This window comes from Schistocerca gregaria, chromosome 1 (genome assembly GCF_023897955.1).
Source record: "Schistocerca gregaria isolate iqSchGreg1 chromosome 1, iqSchGreg1.2, whole genome shotgun sequence".
NCBI classification, from domain to species: domain Eukaryota; kingdom Metazoa; phylum Arthropoda; class Insecta; order Orthoptera; family Acrididae; genus Schistocerca; species Schistocerca gregaria.
Genome location: NC_064920.1, coordinates 305,320,399 through 305,342,877, shown reverse-complemented (window position 1 = coordinate 305,342,877; position 22,479 = coordinate 305,320,399). Strand labels below are relative to the sequence as shown.

The 22,479-nt window shown below is 40.6% G+C and overlaps 1 protein-coding gene across 1 annotated transcript in view; it reads right to left on the bottom strand.

Annotated features, from left to right (window-relative positions):
- LOC126342669 (phenylalanine--tRNA ligase alpha subunit) overlaps positions 1-22,479 on the bottom strand; it is a 121,791-nt gene that overhangs the window by 1,589 nt on the left and 97,723 nt on the right. The gene's annotated exons all lie outside the window — the stretch shown is intronic.

The window sequence follows — 22,479 nt, the reverse complement described above, 5'->3', positions numbered from 1 at the left end:
AATTTTACATTAACAAATCTCCATTCATAACACAAAAATGCATTTTACACAGTCTTTACAAAAATTTTTCAGATTGAATTTCTCATAGACAAAAAGTATGCGCTATCTTGAAAGGCTTGTAAGTTTTCATGATGAATCTATTTTTTAGTTACCATTTGTTCCACTGACATAACGAATGAACATACGGCATTTCATAGTCAATGTTCCCAATACATAAAAATAAACCATTAAGTTACATTTGACCATCTGTGCTGTTCGTATTTGTAAGATTGCTTACTTAGGCTAGGAAAAAGAGCGATACCTAAACTAGGAAAAAGAGCAGTAGCCAAACTAGGAAAAAGAACAGCATCACAAAGGCTAGTGACTTCTCTGTATGTGACATGTTGCATTATAAATGTAAGAGCATTATTGCAATGAAAGTGCACAACATTCCTCAGAATTTTCTTGGAATGTGAGCAATTTACGTAAAGCATAACTCAGACATTATTTTCAAATAGAGATGGCTCCAAGTAACAGTAATACATAACTTAAATAAAACTCGTGACCAGCCCTAGCATTGCAGAGGTAGCGCTCAGTATCTACGGCCACACGATTTGTCTGGCATAGTGGTACTTTTGATTACAGGAGTAGAGTTACGAGTAAAGCTTGGAGAACAGTAGGTAAATGAATATCACCACCTTCATATAAATTAAACTATTTAAGCACCCATAGCAGACATCAGTGTATTGCAGTACAGGAAAGTGAGAGCAGACTGCCAGACCACAACCCGTTAACTATGCGAGCCGCACATCAGAGAACGCCACGGCTTCTCATATGGTCAACAGGGAGGTTACAACATTCTGCTGCAAGTATCATTGCAGGAGACTGTATGTATATACATAAAGATTCTGGTAATAATAAGTGCATGTGGCTCAGTATCCTGGTGCAAGCCTTTCGGTTTGATATCACTTTGGCAACTTCTTCTTCCTAACGAGTTAAACAAATGGCAAAATGTGAAGTATCATGGAATCTGATACATTTCATTTCTTGTGAATTTCTCCATCACTGACAAATGATTGGCAGGTTATAAAACAGAGATAAAAATCCACAGTTTGAGGAGAATTCAGTCCCATGACTTTTCAGTTCGGGGATACATGCTAGGTCACTAGGCCCAACTTGAATTCTGCTCAGGGTTCACTGCTGTATGGAGTTTCTGCACTTGTACTGCTAGGTGACAATGCCATCATTTTCAAAGCGGCAGTCAATTTTAATTAGTCATACTTCAGCCAATTTCCACAGAATATGAGGTCTGTTCAAAAAATTTTGTGACATTCATAATTTCGTGCCAATGGTGTGTTGGAGTGAAATGCAGTTGGCATCCCCGCACATGCCTGTGTTTAATGTATAACTGCCGAAAGTTTCACTGTTGTATTTCTGTTAGTTTTTGTACACAGATGTATTGAGTATAACACTGTGCTGCACAATTTGCAAATTAGAGGAGCGACACATCTGTATTCAATTTTGTGTGAAACCCAAGAAAATCTTTACATAGACACATCAAATGATGCAGGAAACCTACCATGATGAGTGTTTAGGCAGTGCCCAGTGTTAACAATAGTTCATACAGTTTAAAAATGGCCAGACGAAAGTTGAAGTCAAAGATGGCCCTCGTTAAGGATGCCCTTCGATGTCTACTGATGATATTCATGCCAGAAACGTCAATGAAGCGAAGCTGTGTGAGCCAATCAAAGACTGGCTGACTGAGAGATTGCAGAAGAATGTAACATTTCAGTTCGATCATGTTATGAAATACTGACACAGCATCTTGGAATGCATTGTGTTGTAGCCAAGTTTGTGCCATAGCATGAGTCAAGACCAGAAAGATCTTTGCCTCGCAATCTGTGAAGAGCCTCATCCTCCATCTCCCCAGACCTGACCCCTGCGGAGTTTGTTTTATTTCCAAAGATGAAAACTCCATTGAAAGGACAAAGATTTGTAATGATAGACAAGATAAAAGAAAATTCACAGATAGCGCTTCTTATAATCCAGCAAGAGGTGTACTGAGACTGCTTCTGGAAGTAGAAACAGCACTGGGAGTGGTGAATCAACTGTGGAGGAGAGTATGCACAATAAGTAAAAGCTAAGTGTAGAAAAATTTTGTGGACCATGTTCCAGAATTGTTTGAACAGACCTCGTATTTATATATTATACACGCAAACCTTTCTCATGCATCATTCTACTTATTAGTCAAAACCAGAGCAAATCCATACAGTAGTTCCTTAAATTAGCCCTTACATACTGACAGAAGTGAACAGAGACCTTGAATTTTAAGCAAAACACACACACACACACACACACACACACACACACATATATATATATATATATATATATAAAATAGAAAGAAACTTCCACATGGGAAAAATATATTAAAAACAAAGATTCCAAGACTTACCAAGCGGGAAAGCGCCGGCAGACAGGCACATGAACAAAACACACAAACACACACACAGAATTGCTAGCTTTCACAACCGATGGTTGCTTCTTCAGGAAGGAGAGGGAAAGACGAAAGGATGTGGGTTTTAAGGGAGAGGGTAAGGAGTCATTCCAATCCCGGGAGCGGAAAGACTTCCCTTAGTGGAAAAAAAGGACAGATGTACACTCGCACACACACACACACACACACATATATATATATATATATATATATATATATATATATATATATATATATATATATATATATATATATATTGGAATTGCCAGATCATCCAAGATTAGAATTTTAACATTCTAACATCCAGCATGTTGTTCATGGTGGAGTCAAACTGCCATAAAGGCAAAGAAGAGTTCAGGTTTAAAATCAAATACATGAACTCAGGAATGTTAATTCTCTCTAAATTTACCTACAACTATTTGTACCTGGAACACAGGCAGCACTTTTACCGTTTCCGAAGTACACATTGACATACTGAACTGAATCCTTTCACCAAAATTATGCCCAGGCGATATATGAAATACAAAGTCTAAAATTACTTCACCATTGCTGATAATACAACAATACTTCATGAAATGTACAAAAATTAAGCATGAAAAATAATGAACATGGGACGAGTTATATTGTACAGCATTTTCAGCAACTGGATCCTGGGTGTACCCAGGATGGGCACCGCTTCTGTATACATTCAAGTGGTCAGGTTGTTGAGTGGTGGTCATTGCATTGTAGAAAGCAATGCAGTGAACATGTCAGCTGGTAAATGCTGTGAGTGGTTTCACATGTAGCCTTACCTTCAGTGTTGTACATTTTATCAGCACTGGGTATGGATCAGGTCACGTTGGTAGCCACAATGTTAACCTACGCCATCATACTGCCTGTCCACATCACTAACTCAGGATATTTCTCCAATATGTCATTGTTAAACCCCTACTTTATAAAGGTCATAAGAGGGAGATGTCAATAACTACCAACACATTTCACAGCTGACATCATTTTCCAAACTTTTTGAGGAGTTGATGTATTCTAGAATAGTATCTCACCTTAGCAATAATAATATCCTCAGCAAAAACATAATTTGTGTTTCAGAGGAGTTTCCCTACTGAAATCCATTTACATGTTCACTCACCAAATTTTACAAGCATTAAATAATAAAATCGTGCTGGTGGCTACCTTCTGCAACCTAAGATCATGAATCACATTTATTTTCCTAGATAAATTAAAGTTTTTATTGGCTTGCTGGTGTAGCCAACCAATGGATATCATGTCTAACCAAAATAATGCAGAAAGCAGTACTTAGTATCAATCAATTTCATCCAGGGACATTAATCTGAAGGGAGAAATCATGTATGAGGTTTCCCAATGCTCAGTCTTAGGTCCACTATTGTTCCTCACATATATACATGATCTTCCATCCAATATAGGTGTACACAAGCAGAATTAGATCTCTTGGTAGATAATACTAGTATTGAAGTCAATCCAAGAACGCACACAGCAACAGAAGAAATAGTAAAGAAAGTTATTAAAAATGTCATTGACTGATTTTCTGTGAATGGCTTCACATCAATGTCTGGGGAACTTGCCTTTTCCTCTTGTACGTATTAAGCAGAAAGTGTTTGCCTGCAACATAAAGGTGCTACAACACCTGAATGTCAACAGTGTCTGGATAGTGAAGGTGGCATTGTAACACCCATGATTCTGAGGAGAGAAAGGTATTGCCATAGTCTCCTCCACTGTTTCCAATGGAGAAAGGTAGGGTGATTGGGGACAGAGCACGAAACTTTTGCAAAATCACAACCCAAGGTGTTGGAGATTGCAATAGGGTACATGATGAAATTGTCTGCTACTGTCAGGCCGGAAACTGGGGAATGGATCTTGGTAGCTGAGAGCTGTCGGAGGTTGGCCCACATTATGGAACAGGGGCTGGAACTGTTAAAAGAGCTAGTGAACCAAATCCAGCTAACTATTTGGTATCCAAAAGAACACGACGGCACTGTGCACATGTCTGTTTATAATGAATGCAGTTTGCCGTCATAGGATGACATTTAAAAAATGCAGAGAACATGTCTCCGCGTCAGAGTTGCATCATGGCATGCCTAAGTCCACCAAGGGACTGGGCCATGGCGTAGTAAAGAGGAAGTGTGAAGAATAAAACATTCTGTGGTGGTAAGGATAATGCTTGTAAGATATTCCACCTGGTCATCACAGCTGGGGAAAAAACGTGTTCATCCAAGGTCGCTAGGAAGTAGTAAAGCCTCCAGTCGGCCTTAGTAAGCTGCTATTTGGGTGTGCACGGAGGTGGGATAGAAGTCAGCAAATGGATAGCGCACAGGAAATGGTCACTCGGGTAGGTGGCAGAAAGAACAGATCACTCAAGACGATGGGTAAGATCGATAGTGCAGAAGGATAGGTCCAAATAGGAATAGGTGTGCAAGGAGTCTGAAAGGAACGTGGGTGCTCCTGTGTTAAGGCAGAAAAGGTTAAATTGATTAAGAAGGTCATCCAAGAGGGCACATCTTGGAGAAGTTCTGGGAGAACCCAAAATGGGATGGTGGGCAGCAGAAATGGGTGAGATAGCTGCCCAATAAGCTACAGGAAGTCGACCCGTTGACATAGAATTATGGAGGGATGTAAATGGTACAAAGGGAAAAGGTCTAGTAAGGAAGGAAAAGATGAACTGCAACGGCTTGAAGGCAGGTATCCAGGGAGATGAGTTAACTATGAACATCATCCAGTGTGAGCAGTATAACTACCACATGGGATGGAATGCCAACCTCAGGTGGAAGGTCAAAATGGACCACGAACAAATGCGAAAGCTCAAAGCAGTTGTGAGGATGCAATTTTGTTTCCTGAAGGCAAAGTACAAGTGGACACTGCAATACTAAAAGCAGCTGTAAATCCTCTTTGTGGGATAGAAGGCCATGAATGTTCCATTGGCATAGAGCCATGATGAGGAAAAAATGAAGTGGTGTCACCTCTGCGGCTGTCGAGGGCCAGCCTAGGAAAACTCGCTGCTACAGGGCACCAAGGCAGGAGGATCCTGCTCCATGAGATCCACACAAGTGTCAGCTTTCTTCTGCTGTCGGACTGTGGAGTACAACGCAGAAAAATGGTTGGTGGTGCATACCGGTGAAAGCCTGCTCATCAAGATACACAGGACAATCTCAACAGAAAGCGGCATGGTAGCCACTGCAGCTGATACAGCATGGAGGAGCAGGTGGACAATCGTATTTGTGCACATCCCTACCACAGGTTACACATTTGGCCTGGTGTTGACAAGACATTCAAATTTGGCTGAAATGATGACACTGGTAGTGGTGCAGTAATGTATGGTCAGACTGTGAGAACTCCATAGTCTGCTTTGCTCTTGGACAGAAGCATCAGTCTATCAAAGTTGAGAAAAAGTGTGTGTGTAGGAACTAAGGAGGCCTCTACCTTTTTCGTCACCCGATGGATGGCAATGACAGGCTGATCAGATAGGTATGCTTGGATTTCGGCCTCAGTCAGATTGTGAAGCAACCTAGTGTAAATTACACCACAGGAAGAATTCAGTGTTTGATGGTCCTCGATACAAACAGGATAGCCAAGGAAAAGTGAAGCGGCAAACAGTTGTTGTGTTTACAAACCAGAAGTAATCTCCAAAAGCCAAGTGCCATTCCGTAAACAAGAGCAGGATTTCACAGGACTGGCAACTGTATCAACACCTTTCTGGATAATAAATGAATTTACCATTGTGAAGGACTGACCTCCTACAGTAAGTGAAACCACGAGGAGCCGTGGTGCAGCTGGGAGAGTCTTTGAATCGTTACCTTCATTTCATTTATGTTTAGTAGATTTTGATTGTGAAGATGATTGGCTGATTGCGAGAAAATACCCCACAATTGCCAGCGTCTCTGATGGCATGCTTCTTCCAACTGGAGTCCTCCTTCACTAGGGTGCACACCCGCTTTAGGTGATTGTTCATACTTCAGGTCACAACCTCCTCAACACCTTACAGACGAACCCCTCTCTAGGCCTGGCCTGTACCAGGGGTTTTTTGTGAATCCTGCCTGTCGACCCAAGGTGGGAATTTCATGTTACCCAGTCACCTGTTATGCATCAAACACATGGGGTTGCCTTCAGAGTGCATAGGGAGGAAGAAGAAAAAAAGAGGAGCCTCAAACACTGAAGCAGAGAAAGGATAGGAGAAGGTGAATGATGAAAGAAAAACAGTGGTGAGATCAGCTACGGACAGTGCAGAAAATTCCCCAAGCAAGGGGAAAAAGAACAGCACGAGGAAAGACATGCAACACGGAAGGGAAAAGATGCTGCAAAGGCAAGGACCCCATTATAGACTTCTCCCCTAAGTGAGCAAAAATCTTAAGCACTAACATCAACATCTTTTAAAATGAACTGTTTTTAAATGGAGAAAGCAAGGCCAATGGTATGTGTGTTCCATTAAGACCACTGTTATTTTATTTCAATAAAACAAAACACATTTGCTACAAAAATACACATTTCCTTGGAGTCGCAAGACAGATTTAAAATACCTTCACTGACTTCAGAAATAACCTTAGATAAAAGTAGCCCCCTTGAAATAAGTTTACAAGGCAGAGAAGAGTTGGTTGTGTATGGGTGTGACCACTAATAAAATGTTGATTCTACTACATTCATTATTGTTGGTTATTAGTCATTGTGTTATGTCTATTATTTTGCAGATATTGTGCGATTTTTCTTTTGAAAAATATAAGTACACAGTGCACAAATCACCCACCAGCGACTGCCACAATTTTCTCCTTCTTATCATCCACATTTTACAAAATACGCTACAATATATAAAATGCCTATAAAACGCCACACTGTTGTACAATTTACTTGCGGTGAGACAGTCACAATTCCTGAAATTCATTGCCCATGGCCTCTGGCCTGCTGAGGAGCTCCGCAGTCCTAGGTCCTTGGATAAACCACAAAAATCTGTCACATTATGCCACACGTAAACAGAACCAGACTGGAGGCAGATCGGTGAGACTAGATCCGATGGCCAGGGCTTACACATTTGTGGGAAATGATAAGGCTTCAGATTGGCAGGCCTGGTCCAGAGAAAAGACCTGTAGTTTTGGCCCATTGTGGACGTCCATTTGTGTCACAGACACCATGTTGATGAAATGAGGTCAATGAAACTTTTCCAGCATTTTTACAAATTTTCCTGGAATTTTCCTGACACATTTGAAATTCCCTGATTTCCAGAACTTGTGGCAACCCTGGATATCTTCAATTACTGTGCTTCGTAATTCAGGGGTTTATAAAATGGAGAGTCGATTGAATAGGAAAAATCTCTGTTCAAAAATGTTATTTTCTTGGAAACACAAGACTGCACAAATTTTAGAATATAAACCCTACAAAAATCCTGTAGTAATGACAAAACTTGGTAGTTAATGATATATTTCAAACATAAGTTTTTGTTCAATAAAAAATGTGGGTTCAGTTTTCATGCCTATTCTACATACTTGAATGTAGTAATGTTAGTACTGTTAAAGGAATATATTAAATAAACAACATTGCTTTAGTGCACAATATGAATTAGTGTCGCCTCTATGTCCTGTCATAATTAAAAGTGTAGTTTCTCTCAATTTTAATATTTTGTGACTAACTAGCAAAAAATTACCTACAAATGTCGAAATAATCATCCTGAACAATGCCACAGTTACCTCCAAGCCTCAGTTAAATTCAATTCAGAATTGCCTTTTAGATCTGAAGAAGAAGTGTCAGCTAACATTTGTCTAAACAGGCTAGACTCGGTTGAGACTATGTAAGTCATGACCTAAGTTTTTCAAAAGTAATGAACAACGTGAACAGTAAGCTGATCTTCATTTTAAATGGGTTGTTAAAATAAAATCATATTAACTATACTTTAAATTTATGAAGTGTTGCCATTTTTATTGAAAATTCTTGTTGTGTGGCCTTCCGTCCAAAGACTGGTTTGGTCCAGCTTTCCATGCCACCCTTTCCTGCGCAAGCTTTATGATATCCAGATAAACACTGCACCCTACATTCTGAATCTGCTTATTGCATTCATCTCTTGGTCTCTCAATACGATTTTCACCCACGACACATGCATTTCTCATATATCATTTTCGTCCTTTTAATTATTTTTATTGTATTCCACAGCTGTTATACTTTTTCATTTTATAGCATGAACTATATACTTTATTTATTATGCTTTTGTTATTAAGCTTGGTGTCTCGTTTTAACTATTTTCATTTATAATGTAACTCTTCACCAACTTTGTGCCACTCAGTGCAAATTGCTCCCCATAGGTAGCGCACACTGTGCTGTTTCCCTGTAGCAGCGAAATCAGTTGACACATCTTTTAGTATGATGCCAGTCCCTAGTGGCTTGCTGTATCTGTGGTTTTAATGTTGACTTTAGGAGATACAACAAACTTACTTATCTGACTTGAGCACTTTAGCTCATACGTTTTTTATTATCTCCCCATGCAATGTGAATCAATGTAAGTAATACTTTTTCAGTTTTTAATACTACTGGTGCTACTTAATGCTTTTGTTCTTGATAGATTAGAAATCTACTCAGCAAGCAATGGCAGGGAAACGCACACGCAAAAGGATTTAACTTTCACAAGCTTTTGGAACCAGTGGCTCCTTCATCTGGCAAAAAGTTGAAGGGGAAGGAAGAGGGGTGAAGGAAAAGGACTGGAGAGGTTTAGGGAAAGGGATACAGTTCAGAAAAGTCACCCAGAACCCCAGATCAGGCGAGACTTACGGCATGGGATGAGAAGAAAAGACTTCCTTTCCTTCTCACCCCATCCGGTAATTCTCCCCTGACCCAGGTTTCTGGATGGCTTTTGTGAATTATACCTTCACTGAGTAGGACCACATAAAGTTAATGAGGGAGAAGGTGTTGAGATTCTGGAGGAATGTGGATAGGGCATCCTCATCTTCAGTCCAGATAGCAAAGATGTCATCGATGATTCTGAACCAGGTGAGGGTTTCGGAGTCTGGGTGTTTAGGAAGGGTTCCTCTAGATGGCCCTTGAATAGGTTGGCACAGGATGGTGCCATGTGGGTTCCCATAGCCGTACCCTGGATTTGTTTGTAGGTAGTGCCTTCAAATGCATGTAATTGTGGGTTAGGATATAGTAGGAGTGAGGTTCTGGGATGGGCTTAAGGATTAGATGAGTGAGTGGATGTCCTGCTGGATGTCTAACATGAGGTCACTGTGGCAAGGTTTGTAGGTGGATCTATCGGCCAGCTGGCAGAGTCCTTCTGCCAAGTAATCCTTGCAATTCAAAACAATAGTGGTGGAGACTTTGTTTGCAGGTAGGATTATAAGGTCAAGATCAGTTTTTAGAAGGTGGACTGTGGTTCTTTCTGTATATGTAAGGTTTAGTATGCTTGTTGAGGGATTTGGGGAATGATGGTGAGATAATGTTGAACATTAAGAAATTCTGGGACTTTAACAGGGGGTGATTAAGGGGCAGTGGGGGTGGACCACGGTTGGATGGAGGAATGAACTGAGTTGGGCAGGGTTCAATATTGGTCTTTGGTTGAGTCTGATTGGTAGGGTTGGTGGCAAAAAAGTGTTTCACTGTAGGGGCTGGGAGAAGGAGAGATGGTTTTTAAGTAGTCCTGGATGACTGAATTTGAGAGTGGAACAAAAGGTGAGGCCTTTGGAAAGGACTGATATTTCTGTGGTGCTAAGGCTTCTGCAAGAAAGGTTCATGACTGTTTTTTTGTGTTTGTTTGGGTTCTGGATTCTGTATGGTGTTGGGAGTGAGTTTTGGAGCGCAGGGTAAATGTAGTAGGTCTGCGAGACCGAGTTTGTCACTTTGAGGGGATGTGAGGGAGGTTTGGAGGTTGTTGTAGAGATGGTGGACAGTGGCGCTCCACAGCAGCTTTAGGGAGTGAGCCGGGTGGAGAGCTTTTTGAGGTAGCACTGTCCATGTTGCTGTAGTTCCTGGAGGGCAAGAGTTTCAATGTGTGTTATGGGTTCCAGGAATTTGGGATTGCATAGAAGGAGAATTTTGTGGATTGCGAGAAGGTACTGTGAGACGGATTGGGCTTGATTGATATGGTTTTGCAGGACTATGTTGGTGAGGGCCAAGTGCTGGCGGAATCTGAACAGGTGGAAGTCATCGTGGAAGGAGGGGTGGCAACCAGAGATGGGTAATTTGATGGTAAGGTTAATTTGGAGGATTCCATGAGCCGAGTAACAATGCAGGAACAGTATGTGGGACATACGGCTATGGATAAGGGAACTAAGGATAACGATAAGGAAACTTTTATGTATTGATGCAGATGGAAGAAGCAAGGATCCATGATGGTTGGAAAAATGCAAAAAAAAAAAAAAAAAAAAAAAAAAAAAAAAAAAAAAAAAAAAAAAAAAAAAAGTATAACACAAAAAAAATTGTAGAAATACACCCAAATACGTGCGAAAAATCATGAGAAGGATGAAATGGATTCAAAGTGGGAAACAGGATAAAGTATGAGGGAGTCGGTGCTAGCGAAAGGCAAAAACTCACTAAAATTGGCGTGAAGTCACAATGAGATCAAAGTAAAGATCAGTGGTCTGAGGGTGAATAAGTGTGAAGAAAGGGGGACAGCAGATGTAACCGGATAAGGTGGAATTGGTGGGTGTGAACTGGGATAGAATGAAGAAAAAAACACACACACACACACCACTGCAGTCTCAGGCAGCTGAAGCCACACTGGTGCATGATGGAAGTGGTGACTGAGAGGGGCTATAAGGAGGAGGCTGGGGCGGGGGGGGGGGGGGATAGTAAAGGACGGGTGGCGGACAGTGAACTGCTGCTACGGAGCGTGCAGGGACGAGGTGGAGGGAGGGTAGGGCATATCACAGGAATGGATAGAGCAGAAAAGCAAAGCTGTAGAAGAGTGCGTACTTATGGGAAAGGTAGTGGTCACAAATAGCTTTAACTTTTACATGTAAGTTATGTGAGATGGCAAAAGTATGCTCACACTTCAAGAAGAATGTAATAATTCCAATCCTACAAAAGGCAGGCGCTAACAGGCATAAATAGCTAACAGGCATAAATATTAAAATCTGCGAGTTTTCGGGCCCAGTGACTACTTCTGGAGAAGGGTTGAAGGGGAAGGAAGACAGATCAAGGAAAAGGATTGGTAACATTTAGGAAAAGGGGTAGAATTTGGAAAATCTGCCCAGAAACCCGAGTCAGGGGAGACTTAGTGGATGGGATGAAGGAAAGACTTATGGTTGGTAACTGCACCAAACAAGGTTTGAAAACCTGAGAGCTTAAAGGGTGAAAATAGGATAACACACAAGACAGAGATTAGTACCACAACAATCTGCATGAGTCAATAAGAGCAGAAAACCAAGTTCATTGTATACGATACAGGGGTGAGAGAGGGCTGTGAAAAATAAACAGGTCATAAAATGAAATATATAGAAAACTAAAATGGAATTGAGAAAGGAATAGTTACTGTGAATAAATGCTGAGAGCAAAGAAGTTGGCTGTCAAGAAACAACGACTAATTGTAGTGCCTGTTCCTACTTGCGAAGTTCTGAGAAATTGGTGCCTGTGGGGTCAAGACTGCAGGTGGTACACATTGTGAAACAGGCACCAAGGTCATGACTGTCATTTTGTAAAGCATGTTCTGCAAACAGGATATTGTGTGTTGCCAGTATACATCCTCTGTCTATTCCCATTCATCCTCACTTATAACTCAGTTGTATTCATGCCGATCTAAAAGGCTGAACAGCTGATGTATGAACTTTCGCAGGTGGCTCTCCCTTTGATAGTATATGTTTTGTCAGTTACAGGGCTGGTACAGGTGGTGGTAGGAAGCTGCATAGCGCAAGTCTTACAGCGAGGATGGTTAGAGGGGTTTGAGCCATAGAGTAGGCAGATGGGTGCGCAGAAGGAGCATAGGGTCTGACAGTGTTATCGCACAGATAAGGAGGCCGACGAGAAGCTGTTCTAGCTAGTTGCGCTGGGCAAATTGTTGGATAGAACAGATCTATTTCAGGACATGATGTTGGTAAGTAACAGCCCTATTGAAGTAACTGATTAATATGTCCTAAAATCATGTCCCAAAATGAGGCCCCTTCTGTCAGACATTTTACCTAACACACCTAGAATAGCCTTTTACTGGCCTCCCGATCTTCGCAATATCCTTATCAGACACTATGCTGCTTCTGCATCCATCTCCATACCCTGTGGCTCCAACCCCTGAGAACCATCCAAACTGTACAACTTGCCCTGTGCAACCTCGTACCACCACCTATACCAACACTGTAACTGGAAAAAGATATACTATCAGGCAGAGGAAACAACAAAAGTCGTGGGCCAGCTGTTATGCAAACACTGTTCGGACTTTACATCTGCTTGACTAGAACCAAGTTATCAGTTAGGATAGGCAGAGCATGCTTTACAAAATGACAGTCAAGACCTCGGTGCCTGTTTCACTGCATGTAGCATCTGGACTCCTCTTCCAGAAACGAATTTCTCAGTACTCCACAGGTCAGAACTGGCACTACAACATAACCTTTGTTCCCACCAGCCACCAAGGCCTAATTTATGTTAATTTCTTGGCTCTCACTGTTTCTTCACAGTATCTGTTCCTATCTTTATTCCCTTTTAGTTTTCTATATCTCTCATTTTATCGCCTGTTTATTTTTCACAGTCCCCCTCCCACTTCTACTGCATACTTAAATTTTCTGCTCTTATGAATTCATGCACAAAGTTTTGGCAGTAATCTCTGTCTTGTGTATTACTCATCTTACACCTTTAAGTTGTCAGGTTTTCAAATCTTGTCAAGTGCAATCCCCAACAATCAGTATTTCCTTTTCATCACGACCAGTTAGTCTCCCCGACCCGTGATTCCGAGTGACTTTTCCAAACTCTACCCCTCTTCCTCTACAGGAATTAAAGTTTGCAAGCTTTCAGACCCAGTGGCTGCTGCTTCTGACAGAAAGGTTGACGGGGAAGGTAGAGGGGTGAAGAAAAAGGACTTGTGAGGTTTATTAGCAGTCTTTTTCCTTCACCCCTCTTTCTTCCCCTTCACTCTTTCTGCCAGAAAAAGGAGCCGCTGGCTCCAAAAGCTTGAAAACTTTCACATCTGTATGTGTGTGTTCGGCCACTGCATGGTGAATTTTTTTTTAATCCATCTAATTATAAAGATATCATTAGATGCTTATACAATTCCATCTCTGTTGTTGATCATATACTGCTCTACCATATCATGTAATTATATCATGTGATGTCTTACCAAACACGTGTGTTTTATTTTCTGCTCACACTTATTGTTTATTTCACCAAATTTTTATTGCACCGTGCCATGTAATCTTCAAGACAGCACCAAACAGTTTTGTTTAAGTCAGTACATTTGCTCTTCTCCCTGCTATAATTAGCTTTTTAACAGCTGCTTCATTCAAACCAAACAGACTTACTTTGCTTTTACTGCCTATATCCATACCCATATCCATCCTCTGCAAACCACTAGATAGTGCATAGCAAACAGTACTTCTCATCGAAACAATTATTGGAGCTACTTCTTGTTCTATTCAAATACTGAGAGCGGGAAGAATAACTGATTAAACTCCTGTGTGCACACAGTAATTAATCTGATTTTGTCTTCACAATCCCTATGGTAACAATACATGGTGGATTGTAGTATATTCCTAGATTCATCATTCAATACTAGTCGTTGAACCTTTGGAAGTAGGCTTTCTTGGAATGTTTTGCATTTATCTACATCTATACTGTGCAAGTCACAGTGAGGTGCACGCCAGAGGGTAAGTCCCATTGTACCAGTTAATAGGGATCCTTCCTGTTCCATTCACAGGAAGAATGATTGACTTGATGGCTCTGTGTGTGCAATCATATCCTCACAATCCTTATGTAAGTCATATGTAGGGGGTTGTAGGATATTCCTAGAGTAATCATTTGAAGCTGGTTCTTGAAAATTTCTTAACAGACCTTCATGGGATAGTTCACTTCAATCTTCAAGAGTCTATCAATTGAGTTCCTTCAGTATCTCTGTGACACTCCTCCACATATTAAACAAACCTGTAACCATTTGTGTTGTCCTTCTCTGTATACATTGAACATCTCCTACTAGTCTTATCTGGTAAGGATACCACACACTTGAGCAACACTCTACAACCAGTCACACAAGTTATTTGTAAGATCTCCTTTGTAGACTGACTATGGTTCCCCAGTACACTGCCAATAAACCAAGGTCTACCACCTTTATTATTCATATGTACACTTAATTCTTAGCTATGACATTCTTTTTGGGAAAAAATGCACAAAATATGAACACAATTTTCAAACTACAGAAAAGAGCCATAAGAACAATAACCAAAAATACTAGTCAAGCTCACTGTAAAGATCTATTTACAATAGTGGGGATTTTAACTGCTCCATGTGAATACATTGACCAGTCAGTTGTACACATCAAAAACAACATTGGTAATTACTACACACACAGCTCTGTCCATGACCATGCAACAAGAGAGAGACTCAACTTACATTTACAAAATAAACATAAAACTCAAAACAGCATTTTCCACCAAGGAATAAAACTGTACAATAAATTACCAAAAAAGATTAAGGAAATTGCAAAAATACACTTACTTAAAAACGCAACTAAAACATACCTGTTATGGAATACATTTTATACATTGAAGGATAAAACTGAGTATGGGTTTGATAAAAAATGTTACACTAACAAATAAATAAATAAATAATAATTATTATAAAACATCCAACATTCCACATAACACCTTCACTTTATGTTTTTTCCTTCTTTATTCCTTTCTAGAAATACTTACCCCCAAGCTATGCATAGTACAATACTAACACCTCTTCCTCTTTCTGAGCTCAACATCTCACTCATTATGGAATGTGTGCATAGTGTTTGCAGTGACTGATAGATATGAATGAACAGTGTGGCATAACATTACTTAGCAAACAAAAGCACTGGCAAGTCGATGGACACACAACCACACACACAAAATTCAAGCTTTTGCAACCAGCGGTCGCTTCTTCAGGAAAGAGGGAAGGGGAGGGAAAGACGAAAGGATGTGGGTTTTAAGGGAGAGGGTTAGGAGTCATTCCAATCCCGGGAGCGGAAAGACTTACCTTAGGACACACACACACACACACACACACACACACACACACACACACACACACACACACATTTGAGGCAAAGATGTTGTTGAAAGACAGGTGAGGTATGAGCGGCGGCAACTTGAAATTAGCAGAGGTTGAGGCCTGGTGGATAACGAAACGAGAGGATATACTGAAGGGCGAGTTCCCATCTCCGGAGTTCGGATAGGTTGGTGTTGGTGGGAAGTATCCAGATAACTCGGACGGTGTAACAGTGTGCCAAGGTGTGCTGGCCGTGCACCAAGGCATGTTTAGCCACAGGGTGATCTTCATTACCAACAAACACTGTCTGCCTGTGTCCATTCATGTGAATGGACAGTTTGTTGCTGGTCATTCCCACATAGGCAGGTCAGTTGGTAAATCATGTGGGTGCTTTCACACGTGGCTCTGCCTTTGATCGTGTACACTTTCCGGGTTACAGGACTGGAGTAGGTGGTGGTGGGAGGGTGCATGGGACAGGTTTTACACCGGGGGCAGTTACAAGGGTAAGAGCCAGAGGGTAGGGAAGGTGGTTTGGGGATTTCATAGTGATGAACTAACAGGTTATGAAGGTTCGGTGGACGGTGGAAAGACACACTTGGTGGAGTGGGGAGGATTTCATGAAGGATGAATCTCATTTCAGGGCAGGATTTTAGGAAGTTGTATCCCTGCTGGAGAGCCACATTCAGAGTCTGATCCAGTCCCGGAAAGTATCCTGTCACAAGTGGGGCGCTTTTGTGGTTCTTCTGTGGGAGGTTCTGGGTTTGAGGGGATGAGGAAATGGCTCTGGTTATTTGCTTCTGTACCAGGTCGGGAGGGTAGTTGCGGGATGCGAAAGCTGTTTTCAGGTTGTTGGTGTAATGGTTCAGGGATTCCGGACTGGAGCAGATTCATTTGCCACGAAGGCCTAGGCTGTAGGGAAGCGACTGTTTGATGTGGAATGGGTGGCAGCTGTCATAATGGAGGTACTGTTTGCTTGTTGGTGGGTTTGATGTGGATGGACGTGTGAAGCTGGCCATTGGACAGATGGAGGTCAACGTCAAGGAAAGTGGCATGGGATTTTGAGTAGGACCATATGAATCTGATGGAACCAAAGGAGTTGAGGTTGGAGAGGAAATTCTGGAGTTGTTCTTCACTGTGAGTCCAGATCATGAAGATGTCATCAATAAATCTGTACCAAACTTTGGGTTGGCAGGCCTGGGTAACCAAGAAGGCTTCCTCTAAGCGACCCTTGAATAGGTTGGCGTATGAGGGGGCCATCCTGGTACCCATGGCTGTTCCCTTTAATTGTTGGTATGTCTGGCCTTCAAAAGTGAAGAAGTTGTGTGTCAGGATGAAGCTGGCTAAGGTGATGAGGAAAGAGGTTTTAGGTAGGGTGGCAGGTGATCGGCGTGAAAGGAAGTGCTCCATCGCAGCGAGGCCCTGGACGTGCAGAATATTTGTGTATAAGGAAGTGGCATCAATGGTTACAAGGATGGTTTCCAGGAGTAACAGATTAGGTAAGGATTCCAGGCGTTCGAGAAAGTGGTTGGTGTCTTTGATGAAGGATGGGAGACTGCATGTAATGGGTTGAAGGTGTTGATCTACGTAGGCAGAGGTACGTTCTGTGGGGGCTTGGTAACCAGCTACAATGGGGTGGCCGGGATGATTGGGTTTGTGAATTTTAGGAAGAAGGTAGAAGGTAGGGGTTAGGGGTGTCGGTGGGGTCAGGAGGTTGATGGAGTCAGGTGAAAGGTTTTGTAGGGGGGCTAAGGTTCTGAGGATTCCTTGAAGCTCCGCCTGGACATCAGGAATGGGATTACCTTGGCAAACTTTGTATGTGGTGTTGTCTGAAAGTTGAAAAAGAAAAAGAAAAAAAAAGAAAAAGAAAAAAAAAAGAAAAAGAAAAAAGTATTGTATTCCAGGAGTAAATCTAATGATTGTCTCTAACTAGAAGTCTGTAAATATATGTGCATATGAATTAGCTTATTTTAAATTGATCTAAACTTGTGAATTCTTTGACATGTCCTATATCCTTGTAAAAAGAGATCTACAGATGAATAACGCTGCTACTGCTACTGCTACTGCTACTACTACTACTACTACTACTACTACTACTACTACTGCTGCTGCTGCTGCTTTACCCACAGCAGGAGCCTATGAGATCATTCCATTTCATATCTTTATAAAGCGATACACCCAGATATTTGTATGAGGTGGCCGATTCCAACTACAACTCACAAATATTATAGACATAAGATACTATGCTTTCTTGTTTTGTTAAATGCACAGTTTTACATTTCTGAACACTTAATGCAAGTTGCCACCTGTGAACCACTTTGAAACCTTATCAATATCTGACTGGACATTTATGCAGCTTCTTTGAGACAGTACTTCATTACAGATAACTGCATCATCTGCAAAAAGCCTCATTTTATTATCATCATCATCATCATCATCATCATCATCATCATCTGTAAGGTCACTAATACATAACATGAACAGCAAGTGACCCAACACACTTCCCTGGGGGACACCTCTAGTTACTTCTTCATCTGGCAATGAATCTCCACCCGAGATGACATGCTGTGTCCTCCCTACCAAAAAGTTCTCAATCCAGTCACAAATGTCACTTGATACCCGATACAATCATACTTCCAACAATAAGCATAGGTGTGGTACAGAGTCAAATGCTTTTGAAAATCTGCCACATTGCTTTGATCCAAAGCTTTCAGTATCGCATGTGAGGAAATAGTGCGAGTTGGGTTTCACGTGATTGATGTTTTCGAAATCCATGCTGGTTGGCATTGAGGAAGTCATTCTGTTTAAGATACCAGATACTGCATTGTGTTTGAGCTCAGAAAGTGTTACAAGATTCTACAACAAATTGATATCAAGGATATTGGATGGTAGTTTTGTGGATCATTTCTACTATCCATCTTGTAGATGGGTGTGACCTGTGCCTTTTTCCAAGAACTGGGCAGGGTTTTTTGTTCAAGGGCTCTACAACAGATTATAGTTAGGCAAGGAGCTACCTCAGTCACAAATTAGTATAGAATTTGACATATATGCTATCAGGCCTTGGAGCTTTGTTCAGTTTTAATGATTTCAGTCGTTTCTCTACACCACTGACACTAATACTTATTTCATTCTTATTTTCAATAGAACAAGGATTAAATTGGAGCAATTTAATATCTTTAAGTATCTGCCAATTCAGTTTCTTCACTTTCTCCATAACACTCTGCTCTGTGTCAAACAAACCAATGGCCATTTGTGCTGCCGTTCTACGTGTATGTTCAATATCCCCCGTTAGTCCTGTCTGTAATCCCACACACTTCAGCATTATTCTAGGATGGGTCACATGAGTGTTTGGTAAGAAATGTTTGTAGACTGATGGTATTTACCTAATATTCTACCAATGAATTAAAGTCTGCCACTTGCTTTACCTACGGCTGATATATGTAACTGTTCCATTTCATATCTCTACAAATTGTTACACTTATGAATTTGCACGAGTTGACTGATTTCAACTGTGTCTCAATTTTGAGGTAGAGGATATCGCTTTTTGGTGTGAAGTGTGAAACTTTCTGACCATTTAAAACAAGTTGTCAATCACTGCAACATTTTGAAATCTTATCAGAATCCAACTGAATATCTGTGTACTTTTCTTCAGACAGTACTGCACATCACATGTGAAAAGTCAAAGGTTAGTATTGCCTGCAAGGTCATTAATGTATGATGCAAACATTAAGGTTCACAGTACACATCATGGAGAACACAAATTTACTTCAATGCCTACTGAAGACTCTTCATCCAAAGAACATGCCACATTCTCCCTACCAACAAATCTCGAATGCAGTAACAAATTTTGCTTGATACCCCACATGATCATATTTTCTTATAATAAGCATAGGTGGGATACAGAATCAAATGCCTTTTAGAGATCAAGGAATGCTGCATTTACCTGATCCAGGGTTTTCACAATGTCATGGGTTTGGGACAATCAGTGTTTTCGGAACCCTCTCTGGTTGGCATGGAAAGATGTTCTGTTCCAGATGCTTCTTTACATTCGAGCTTAGAATATGTTCTAAGGTTCTGCAATCAATGGCTGTCAAGGATATTGAACAAAGTTTTGTGGATCACTTCTGTTACTCTTTCTGAAAATGGGTGTGATCTGTGCTTTCTTTCAACTACTGGGCACATTATATGTATGTATTATTTATTTATTTACTTACTTATTGAGGGATGTAAAGTAGATTATGGCTAAAAGAGGAACTAATTTGGCAGCAAATTCAGTACAGAATCTCACAGGGATGCCATTGGGCCCTGGAGCTTTATCCAATTTCGGTTGTTTCTCAACACCAATTACACAAATACCTGTTTCATCCATTTATGCAGAGGTGCATGGAGTAAAGTGAGGAAATACCGGTGGATTTTCAAGTGTAATTTTTTGTTGTTTGCATATGTACCTTTGTTAAGTAAACAGATCTGTCTTCTGTATGCATAGCCAATTTCCTAATATGTTGAACTTGTTACTCAATTTACTCAATTCAACATATGCCCCGCTGTGTAAATACAATTTCATAATACACATTTCTGATTTACTGCATGAGCTCGTTACTTTATAGCTTTCTATTTACTTTTATTCTTAGTGTTCTACAGTCACTTGATAATCTAAAGTGTTCTACACCATTATATTTTGTGTATTTTCTTTAGTTTTTGACATATAAGTAATATAATTTTTGTTCCCCTTTGTCATTAACCAAGTCCATCCGGGAAAACAAAATGTTAAAGACAAACATAATGTTCTTTCAGCATGCTCTGACAATCTAAAAAGTTGAGGCTGGTTGGTTTTTTTTTTTTTTTTTTTTTTTTTTTTTTTAAAAAAGAGAGAGAGAGAGAGAGAGAGAGAGAGAGAGAGAGAGAGAGAGAGAGAGAGAGAGAGAGAGAGAGAGAGAGAGAGAGAGAAGTAAAATGGCATTTTTAATGCATCATGTGCTCTGAAAAGTCCCCCCCCCCCCCTTCTCCATACAACACACACAACATCCATACCATCCTGTGAAACTGACAGGAAAGTCTTTCTTTGGGATGTTGTCCTGCTGGCTGGTGTGTCAGTTATATCAAAGCACAGAGCATTCATGTGTATTTTTGCACTTTGTCTTTCGGGATAAGTTCATACTTTTACCACAAAGTCATGCCAACCATAACAATTTTTCTAGAAAAGAACTGTCCGCATTTTTCATTTCAATTTGGTTTTGACAGACATCCATATGTAATCATTTTGGCTCAGGAGTCACGGCAGCTGGGGACAAACTTTACACACACTTTTGTCTCCTTCAGAACTTTTTGAAGAATATCTTGAACACTTAATTAGAGGTGTTTCTCCACTGCAGTCTGTGACTCAACACACTGCAGCTGCATGCACAATATTTAACACTGCCTGTTCACACGGGACCAATCAAATGCACATCTATTGTTTACAGTTGTTAGTTCACGCTGTCACTACAGTTACTGCACTGACACCATTTATATTCCACCAATAAAATCAGTCTAAGAACTTTTTGGATGTAAGGTGTGTTACAAGTATGATTATGACAAGTTCCTGTCTGAAACCATTCATTATTTTTTGTCCTACTTTTTCATTAAAAATGCTTCAGCATCATATGAAGGGGAATTCTGAGTCATCAGAAAGTTTTCTATGGAATAACTTTTATTTATCTTTAATGTAAGCCTTGTTATTCTGGTTGAAATTTCTTCAGTATTTATGGTAATGGAAAAAGCCTGTAGTGAGAAATAAATGAAGGACAGAGTAAAGGTAACAACTTTCTGTATAGCTGATGTATTGAATAGTTGATAGATACATAAATGAGACTAAAAATTTAAATTCATATGCTTACGTGGCCAGTGTTAATTTCAATAAAATCATTTAATGTATTACGCTACTTGATTATCTCTCTGAACGATATGGAGCTGTGGATTGAGAGGGGCTAACAGAAAAGGGGATTATGGAGATTGCAGAGAGGAGTACGAGTATAGCACGAGTTAAATGGGAAGCATACAACAGGGCTAAAGGAGATTGAGGCCACCAAGAGGACAGCAAGATCGAAGGATGTGTTGTAAGGACAACTCTCATTACAAAGCTCAGGGAAGCTGAGGGATGTTGGTGAGGATGGTGCAGGTACAGATGGCATGGGTTGTATAGCAGCCTTTGAAGTCAAGCATATTGTTTTCAGCAGTGTGTTCTGCTGAATGGTCAACATTGTTCTTGACCACACTTTGGTGGTTGCCATTCATTGTGGAGGACTGCTGTTTGGTGCTCGTGTCCATATAAAATGACAGCAGAATTGGCATGCAATTTGACTACTTTTGCAGGTACTGTACCTCTGACATGACAGGATATGACTGTGACAGGATTGGAAGAGGATGTGCCAAGTCAATGAATTAAGTCAGGTCCTGCACCTATGTCTTTCACAGGGGTTTGTCTGATGTAGCAAGGGAGTAGATGTTGCATAACAATAGACCACGATATTTCGTACGTTGGGTGGGAAGCAGAATACCACTTTGGAAGTAGTGGGAAGGTTTGTTAGTAGGATGACAATTTCCAGGCACAAAGATAAGTAGCATGAGTCTGGTGAAGGAAATGATAAAACTGTTGTAGTCCAGGGTGATACTGGGGAATGTAGGGAGTGCTCCTTTGCAACTAGTTTAGTCATGGAATCCAAGGATTTGGGACACATGTAGATACAATACTGGAGATATATCTGTGGACTATTTGGAGGATTATGCCTATGTGAACACCTTATTAGAACTTCAACATACTGTTGAAGGGACAGATGTCTACTCTTATATCTGTTGTGTGTTTTGTCATTAGAGATGTATAACAACTTTAAAAAGAC